The sequence below is a fragment of the Archocentrus centrarchus genome, chromosome 5, assembly GCF_007364275.1.
Source record: "Archocentrus centrarchus isolate MPI-CPG fArcCen1 chromosome 5, fArcCen1, whole genome shotgun sequence".
Lineage (NCBI taxonomy): Eukaryota > Metazoa > Chordata > Actinopteri > Cichliformes > Cichlidae > Archocentrus > Archocentrus centrarchus.
Genome location: NC_044350.1, coordinates 34,324,864 through 34,333,657, shown reverse-complemented (window position 1 = coordinate 34,333,657; position 8,794 = coordinate 34,324,864). Strand labels below are relative to the sequence as shown.

The following is an 8,794-nucleotide window of genomic DNA, read 5'->3' as shown; positions in this document are numbered from 1 at the left end:
CTACTGATGAGCTGTTGATGAGTATTGACGAGCCTTTCATGAACTAGTCTGGGTTACCTATTAGTGGGCAAGCAAAAATTCACCAGCCCTTCTCTGTAACCTTTGCTAAACTTTAACAGTTTTAGCAAATAGTATTGTTAACTTGGCCATTAGCATCCCTAGGTTGGTGACTAGCATTCTTAGACTAGTCAGTATAGCCACTTAGTACAACAGCAAACTTTAAGACAACTACTTCCAACTACTCGAGTGCTCCTGTGAGACTGAGCCAACAATACTGTACAGTGTGTGCTCATTATAACGGAGGAACATGATCACAGTGTGAATTCATGCCACATTAAAAACAGCATATCAGGATACACAGATAATACTGCTTAGTAGGATCGATACATGGGTGGGCATTTGTCCATTTGTTGATAATAAATTAGAGGCTGTGAACAGTTTTCACCCAAAGTTGTGGCTACAGAGGGAAGTCTAAACAGGGAGCTAATAGCATGATGCTCTTGTGTAATAATTTAGTTGAAAAGAATTGGCCCCTGCTTCTCTGAGAGGAATTTGAAGGCACAGATCCTGATTAGTTGGCATCTTCCAGCTGCTATTGTCATCTGTGTTGCCTGTTATTTCCACAAACATGAGCAGATGAGACCAACAAATTGTATTTGTGAACATAACATGCAAATTAGCCTCATATCCCCTCAATTCCCTCACCAGAGACCACCTCCAGACCTGGATGCTGCCCCAGTTTAGCCTAGAAAAGGGTTTTTTTTACCTTGCCAGAGTGCCTGTTAGTGTGGGGATGTATCCTAACAACTGTGAGTATTACATGGAAAAAAAACCAAAAACATAAAACCCAGCCAAACTAAATAAAAGTAGTGTTCAAGGGCTAAATAAAAAAATCTGTGCCATTTGTGGTGTCATCCACAGGTCTCTGATGTGATGTTTAAAAGCCCGATGCCACCATCTTGGCAGCTTTGTTGAGCCATATGTGGGAAAATGGAATGAAGCCTTAGTTGAGATAAATGAGAGTGAGGTCGGGTGAAGAGCTTAAAAATCAGGAAATTCCAACAAATCTCTAAACTATTGTTTTAAATATCTAATTTAAGATGCCATGTGATCGTGGTATCTCTCTGTCGATATACTGTGGATTCTAGTCCAGACTTTTCTGAGTTTCTCTCTGTGACATGAGGACCAAATGAGCATGAAGCTGTGTGATGAAACCAGGGTTAGTAATAAAACAGTCGACCACATGCGCTGCAGTATATTCTTGAAATTACTCACTATCATTTTTATTTTTTTATGCTTTGTTTTTATTAAAGGACCAGCAAACTTAGTATGCTGCCATGACTATGCACATCAGGGTCAGCTTTAAATGACTGGCCATTATTGGTTAGGGAGAGGATCCACTGATACCGATAGGTCAGTAATTAATCTTTGTATGCTGTAGTGCACAGTTAGTTTTTGCTTATGTCTCTCATCCTATACATGCCGCTCTGCTAAGTGCTGATGATTCTTAGAGAGAACAAAGTGCCAACTCCCCCTTTTCTGTCTGTTCAAATTGGCTGACACCCCCACAAGACTTGGATGAATTTTCCTAATAAGTCATTTGAGTGAGTTTAAGTGTATTTACAGGGCAACAGTGTTCATTTTGACAGCAAATTTTGATTTAGTTTTAGTCATAATTTAGTCATCTGAATAGTTTTACTTTTAGTCGATGAAATTATGGTAAGAATATATTCGACTAAATCTACAGTCGATTTAGTGACTAAAATATAAAGGGTGGAAAATGTAAATGCTTTTTCTTCAGTTCCCTTGAATTAGTCATTATACACACTTACACAAAATTAAACATTTATTAAAAGTTATGGAATATTATTAATAATATTAACATTAGCATTTCACCTGCTTCCCAGACGAGGATGATGAAGATGCAGGAGCAGCTGAAGTGAACCGTCGGCCTGTCAGCTCTAAACCAACATGCAGGAATCTTGGATTTTTTATTTTAAGCAACAAAGAAAGGGTAACGTACCAAAGTGTGTTTCAGTAAAAGATTTTAAAAAATAAATAAATAAAAAATTCAGGTCCTGTCCTTCTTCACCAACCAGCATATGGTACAGGGTTCAGGGTCTAGTTTAAACACAATGCCAGAACAAATAAACACCTTTTTAAGAATCTCCATATATATATATATATATGGTTGGCTATCCAAAAATCAACATGGCCTGGGCTGCAAAAAGAGGAGTTGCAGTTATACCAGATTCTATGACATGTGATCATTTCTACATCATCAGGTCTTCGCTGAAAGTGGTCAATGATTTTGAACGTGCCAGAAGATGAGAAGAACAAGGATCCCCTGTGGAAAGTCAGACGAGTTCTTAATAGCGTTCTCCGAGGTTTCCTTGACCTACCTGGGCCAACTGTTACGTTCCCTTAAACAGTCCAGGGGGTGTGGGGAAGTAACAAAAAGTGTCCAGGTTGACCAAAAGGAGACGTGGAGGCAAAAGTCTTAAAAGGTTTTTATTGATAATTAAAATAAAAGAGACAAACAGGCCGCTTTCACCTTCAAAAGAGAGAAAAAACAAACAAAATCCAGAGGTCTATAAAAAGTCTATTTTGATGAACAGATTGTTCCATTCAGCAGCAATTGTTCAGCCAAATCCAAAAGGATTAAAGGTGTTCGTTCCTGTAAGTCCAGGTGGCTTAGTACTGGATTTTGAATCCTACATTGGACAGAATACCTTCAGTCAAGTCCAACAGATGGGAATAAGTGGAAATGCAGTTCTGCGTTTGACTGAGAGACTTCCCAGAGGATCACTGGTCTACTTTGACTGGTATTTTACCATTATCAGTCTCATGGATGCTCTTCAAGAAAGCCTGCTACAAGAACAATTCAAAAGAATCGAATCCCAAAAAAAATGTCACTTCACTGCTGTCATCATCCTGAGCACAAAACCAAAAGGGTCATCAGAAATGATTATACGGAGACCTGATGAAATAGCTGCAAAGAACACCTCCCAGTACCTGGAGTTCAAACTCCTCTTGGCCGTGGAACTGATAACCCAGGGACAAAGATGTCAACAATGAGCTGAACGATTCAAGCGATGAAGAGCTCGCTCCAGAAATCGAGAAAAGGAAGCCCGACCCAGATGAGAGAGTAAGAAAATATGGTGCAATCCACTTGCCTGAAGTGGTTAACAGCCTGAGGCCTTTCAGGTGCAGCATTCCTGGGTGCAACAGCAAAACATATGTGAGATGTGTCAAATGTTCCTCTGTGTCTCCAAATAAAAGAGACATCAAAATACTTTGTGTTCCTTTGTCTCAGGAGGATCGGAGTTCTTGAAAAGGTAGGTTGGTGGTATGATCACCAGACTTAAAGTGGGGAAAACTGAACACAAAGTATGCTGGTAGCAGGTTTGGCATTTAGCACATTTCAGATATATTTTATATGAATTTAAGTAAAACAACTTCCTCATTAAGAAAGTAAGCATGAAAGAAAGCTAAAGTTTCTCCTCATACTTTTGTATCTTCATCTTGCCTTTGTTTTCTTCCTTTTCCATCCCAATAACTGCTGTTTTATGAGGATGCATCCATAGATCTGCACATCACATTTCTCATGTCATATTCTCTTACACATGAAATTGAAAAATAGCAAAAGCAGAAATGTCCAAAAACCCAGTGAAGTTACTCATAACAGGGTGAAGCAGGTGAATTCTACAGAAAGCTGCAAAACTTGTGACCTTTTGGTGACTCACGATTTTCCCGGCTGGGAAAGGTTGACCTGCAGGCGTCCCATGGTGACAGCCTCCCCAGCTTTCTTCACAAAGGTAGGATTTTACCTGTCCAGCAGCGAAAACTAGAATCAATAAAAATGAGTGATAGTGTCTCAATATGTGGGATGAAGGACAGGAGTTAAGAATTCAGTGTGGTGCACCTGGTCACCTGATGGAAGGGGTTAGAAACAGGCTCAAAGACCCTTTAACACAGAACACTGTTTTATGTTAAAGCGTAAAATAAAAATATCAGCTTTGTCTTCATTTTAACGTTTACATCAGGTAAAGTTTGTTTTTAGGTGTTTTGCCTTCCCTGGACTGGAACACCTGTACCAAATTACCCTGACAAAGAAACATGGCACTTCATCCATATTCCATCTTTGTGGGGTATGAGTCACTCTGCAGAAGGATGATGACTCCCAGCCATACGTCAAAGGTTTTTTAACAGCTATTGAAGATGTTTAAGGACCGACTGTCTAAGACTTTCATCCACAATCACCTGAACGCAGCCCCACTGAACCTTTATGGGGACTGAGTCACTCCTCATGTTACAAGATGTTCTCTGGAACAAATCCAAACCTCAGTTATCAGGTTTGGATAAACTTGTATTGTGCATGCAGAGTGATACTGCTGCCATTAAATCAAAAAAGGGGAAAATAAATACCAAGATATTCTGATATTTGACATCCATTTACAGTTTTCAGATATTTCACCTTTTAAACTGTTAAGCGCAATCATTTCATATAGAATGAAACCGATGTGGTCTTTTTATTGAACAGGGAATCTTAATTGTAGTTTCTCAGACCTTTCTTTTCCCCCTCTAATTGCTGCATACAGTCCATATGATGTATCTTTTTTTTAATGCATTCCTTTATGCCAGATTGCGTGATGGCATTTAACTAACGGCCAGCTCCACATTTCGTGCAGTGAATCTCTCTGTCAACGTGCTGCCCTCACAAGCCACAGTTGTCTGCCTGTTTCTTCGAGCTCACTTCAAAAGAGAGGCTGCGGTGCTAATTACTCCCACAAGTGGAACCCTGCTGCCGAGCACAAAGCATGAAGCATAGATTTTCAGCTCCCTTTTCATCTGAAACTCAGACTGGCTGCTCACTCCTTCAACTCACTTGACCTTCTCCGTTGAAGTCATACTTCGCTGTACTCCGCTTTCATATTTCACCATGTACACCTCTGCGGGAATTAGGCTGCAACAATCTCGGCCCAGAAGATCCACCGTCTCCTTCAGACTCTTTACCAGGTCTGTGATCAGTTGAAAAGGAGGGAACGTCTTCAAAGAGAAAGACAAACCTGCTTTGTTGTGTTGATACAGTGTTACCTTCAGCAGGTTTCTCTTAATGAGCTTAGCCTTCATCTGTGGCAGCATTCCTATATCGGTGCTGTGTGAACTTGACTCAGTATCTTTTTTACACCACGGTTTAGGTACCGAGACTTTCACGATTGCACTAATAGATTTACAGTAACATCTTTGTAAAAATGAGCAAAATTGTAGCTAAAAGAAACATAAACAAATGTTTACTAAAGAAATGAGTTTGATAACAGAAGAGGAGATCCAACCTGTCACATCTGATGTAGGCGTTTATCAGGCAGGCTCAGTTACAGATATGCTGAGGACTGCTTTTTGTGTTTGGAGCTCGAGCTTGGCCCCGTGATGTAATTTTGACTTCTTTTTTCCTCTGTCCCACTCAAGTCTTTCACTTTTTATAAAAGGTGGAGTGGTCCACTTTATCAAACAGTTGGAGAGATGCAGCAGTTCAAACTGTCCAATTGGTTAAAATGGGAAAGGACTATAGAAGTGCAGTTGAAATTACTGGAGTTCTTCTGGATATTGATTAGAGAAACATTTAGTATATTTGAGTAAAAGTGTTTATAGGTCACCCTGTACCGTCAGTGCCACTTTTTGGGGGAGGGGGCAAGTTAGCAGGCTAACACAGAGAGACAGACAACCATTCACACCTACCGGCAATTTAGAATCACCAATGAACCTAACCCCACTAACTGCATGTCCTCGGACTGTGGGAGGAAATGGGGAGAACATGCAAACTCCACACAGAAAAGCCGAGGTGGATTCAAACCCAGGACCTTCTTGCTGTGAGGGAGCAGTGCTAACCACCGTGCTGCCCAAGACAGAAACCCAAAGGTGTAAAATAAGTAGTTTATGCAGTTTTAAAACTGCTGTTGTAACTCTGGGTTACCAAACTGGCAGCACGCTACAGTTTGAAATCTAATGTACCGTTTATGTGAAATCATAAGTCTGTTTCTGTTTGTCACAAAAGGCAGATGAGAATAACTCATCTGCACTGACTGACATTATGAACTCTCGTTATTCTGAAGCACTTCCCTAACTCTACATTCCTTCAGATTCCTTTTTTTTCATCCCCGTATTTTATAGATATTTATTTAAACATTAAAATTTTGAGACACAATGTCAGCTGTGACTGTCCTTCAAATTTATGTCTCAGATTTGACCTTTGCAGCTCTTCCTGTAGTTGTGAGCACCTTGTTTTCCTGCAGTTGGGGATTCTTACTGAAATGTAATATTTTTGCTTATTCTTTAAACATAAAATGTTTGGATTATTTAGCATATCTGAGCTTCTTTTTCTACCCTGCTGGATTTAAAGTAACAGTTCAGAAGTCTGTATTTAATATGGTTAAAGGAATTTTCATACATTAGTAATGGTGGACACAATTTTTGGTAGAAGATCACTTAATTATTTGCTGTTTTTGCAGCTATCTATAATTTAAATTGAGGTTAAAAAGCTCACTGTTGCCTCTCCCTGTGTACGGTCCTCAGTGCCAACAGTCTTGTAAACCTGGTCACCTGAATGTGCCAACACCTGATCATCCTTTCTGACATCTTCAAAGAGCTGCGGCGTAACTCGGCGAGGCGGTTACAGGGATTTACCTGTAAGCTGTGACTGTGAGTAGAGTGTCGGGCTCAGCCTGGCATTTTATTTCAGGCAGACACCAAAATGTTGTTGAAGTGCGAGTTCAGCAGTGGAACCTGCGCTTCTGGGCAGAGAGCCACACTTATCACACAGATGCTTATTAAAGCCTGAGGGGACACACGGACACACACACACACACACACACACACACAGTGGGACAGAAGTGGGCACAGAAAATACACACAGACATGCAAAGATTAAAGTACATGCTTGCACAAGTGTGCACACCATTGGCACGGGTGCTCAGGCATCAGTAAGGACACACACCTGCACAGAGGTCAAGAGGAAGCGAGTTCTGACAGGATGCTGCTCTGGGGTAGTGCTGGACTTTAATGTTGATTCATTCTGAGTCGTTTCCACGTCTGCTGCTCTGCACTTTAACTCTGTGTCTGATTCTCTGTTCTGTGACTTTCCTGCACTCCTCACAGGGCATCGGTTTAGGCTCGGACATGAAGAGGGACACAATGAAGTACAGAAATCAGTGAAAACACAGCTGATGCTGTTCAAACATACTGTGGTGGGAAACGATGGCTGGAACATTTTGTTTAATTGTTAGAAATAATAATAATAATAAAAAAGATTTATTAAAGTATCGGAACTTTATGACCTGAGCCAATGTATTATTATTATTACTCACTGAACACATATGTATTGCAGACATAATGGGTTGAAATTTTAATGAATGTTTTGTAAATTACCATCATATTTTTGCTTCATGGTCTTTTTTTCCTCTTTTCCACACAGGGTGGCCAAAGCTCTGACACGGGCATACAGGTAGCAGATGGCATCTTCTGGGACAGGACGAAGCATGTGATCAAAGCTGCTTGTTGCCAGTCGGGTCTCTCTTTGATGTGAGCTCCTTCAGGATAATGTTGAATCCTGTGAGGGGGGGGAGAGAAACGGGCAGAGCTTAGCCAACCCACGAACCCACAGCATTTTTTAATAGTTATTTTTATATCCTTATCTAAATGAATTTAGCTTTCTACAACTTTTATTTCAGTGCTCAAGGCGACATAAGACTGCAAAAAAGCAAACCAAGCAGAACAAGCACAGCCATTTGATGAATTTAGCCCAAAATTTTCTCAGTAAATGAAATTTCAACTATGCAGGTTTACAGTTCCACACCTGCACAGCCTCATTAAGAGCTCGTTACGGTGCACGATCAGTATCTGTGGCTTATTCTATCAGAACCCTGAACAAGTGCTCTCCAGTCTCCAAATGTGCACTTTGCACAGTGGGTCTTATCACGCTGCAAGATGTCCCTCAACTTTATTTTTTTTCTTACTCTAAAAAGTTAGTTTAGTTTTCTCTGCATTACCTCACACACATCATACAAACACAGAATTGCACCTGAAGCCAAAATAAGCTAAAGTCTACTCTGAATATCAACATGGTGAGTATGCATGCTGGACATAATTTATGGAACAGTGTATAAAGAGCTGTGCTGGCCTACTGGCATAATGAATGCAGAGTCAGCCGGGGAGAGCCATGAGCTTCATTTTGGTAAAATTTCATTTTACCAAAAAAAAAACCATCTTTCCACAGAAGAATGGAGGAAAATAAGATAAAGACAAAAGAGAACTGGAAAACAGGTTTCTGGTATTTCAGAGAGCTTACCACAGCCTGCGTCTTTGTAAAGGACTGCTGTACAGCCTCACGTGTGGAGCAGATGATGAATTGCCTTTCAAAACAAATGTTGAAAGGAACGAGTTTTCTTTCTATGTCATAATTCGGATCAGTTATGACAAAATTTGGCTCGAGTTCAGGAAAGATGATGTCCTTCCTGTCTAACGCATCGCTTTCTTCTTTTAGCATCAAACCGCACTGCGATCTTTTTCTAACGTAAGGCAGCAGCTGTGAGCTCCTAACCTTAATCATAAAAACTCCATTCATGCTTCACATCAATGATCAAATGTACTGAAGAGCAGTTTTTCTTATTTCCTGGGTTTTGAGTTTATAAATTTTGTATTTTGTTGTTAAATATTCTCCATTTGGCTTTTAGTTTGGTTTCATCTTCTTGTATTTTCTTAGTATTTTGAGTCTTAAATTCAAATATTTGCCATAATT

The 8,794-nt window shown here is 40.2% G+C and overlaps 1 long non-coding RNA gene across 1 annotated transcript; it reads right to left on the bottom strand.

Moving 5' to 3' along the window:
* Nucleotides 1-2,589: 2,589 nt before the first annotated feature.
* Nucleotides 2,590-7,590, bottom strand: LOC115779736 (uncharacterized). Its single transcript, XR_004019933.1, has 3 exons — nt 7,426-7,590; nt 6,995-7,169; nt 2,590-3,847 (listed from the first exon to the last, which is right to left on the bottom strand). It is a non-coding gene; the product is annotated as an uncharacterized LOC115779736 (long non-coding RNA).
* Between the last annotated feature and the right edge of the window lie 1,204 nt (nt 7,591-8,794).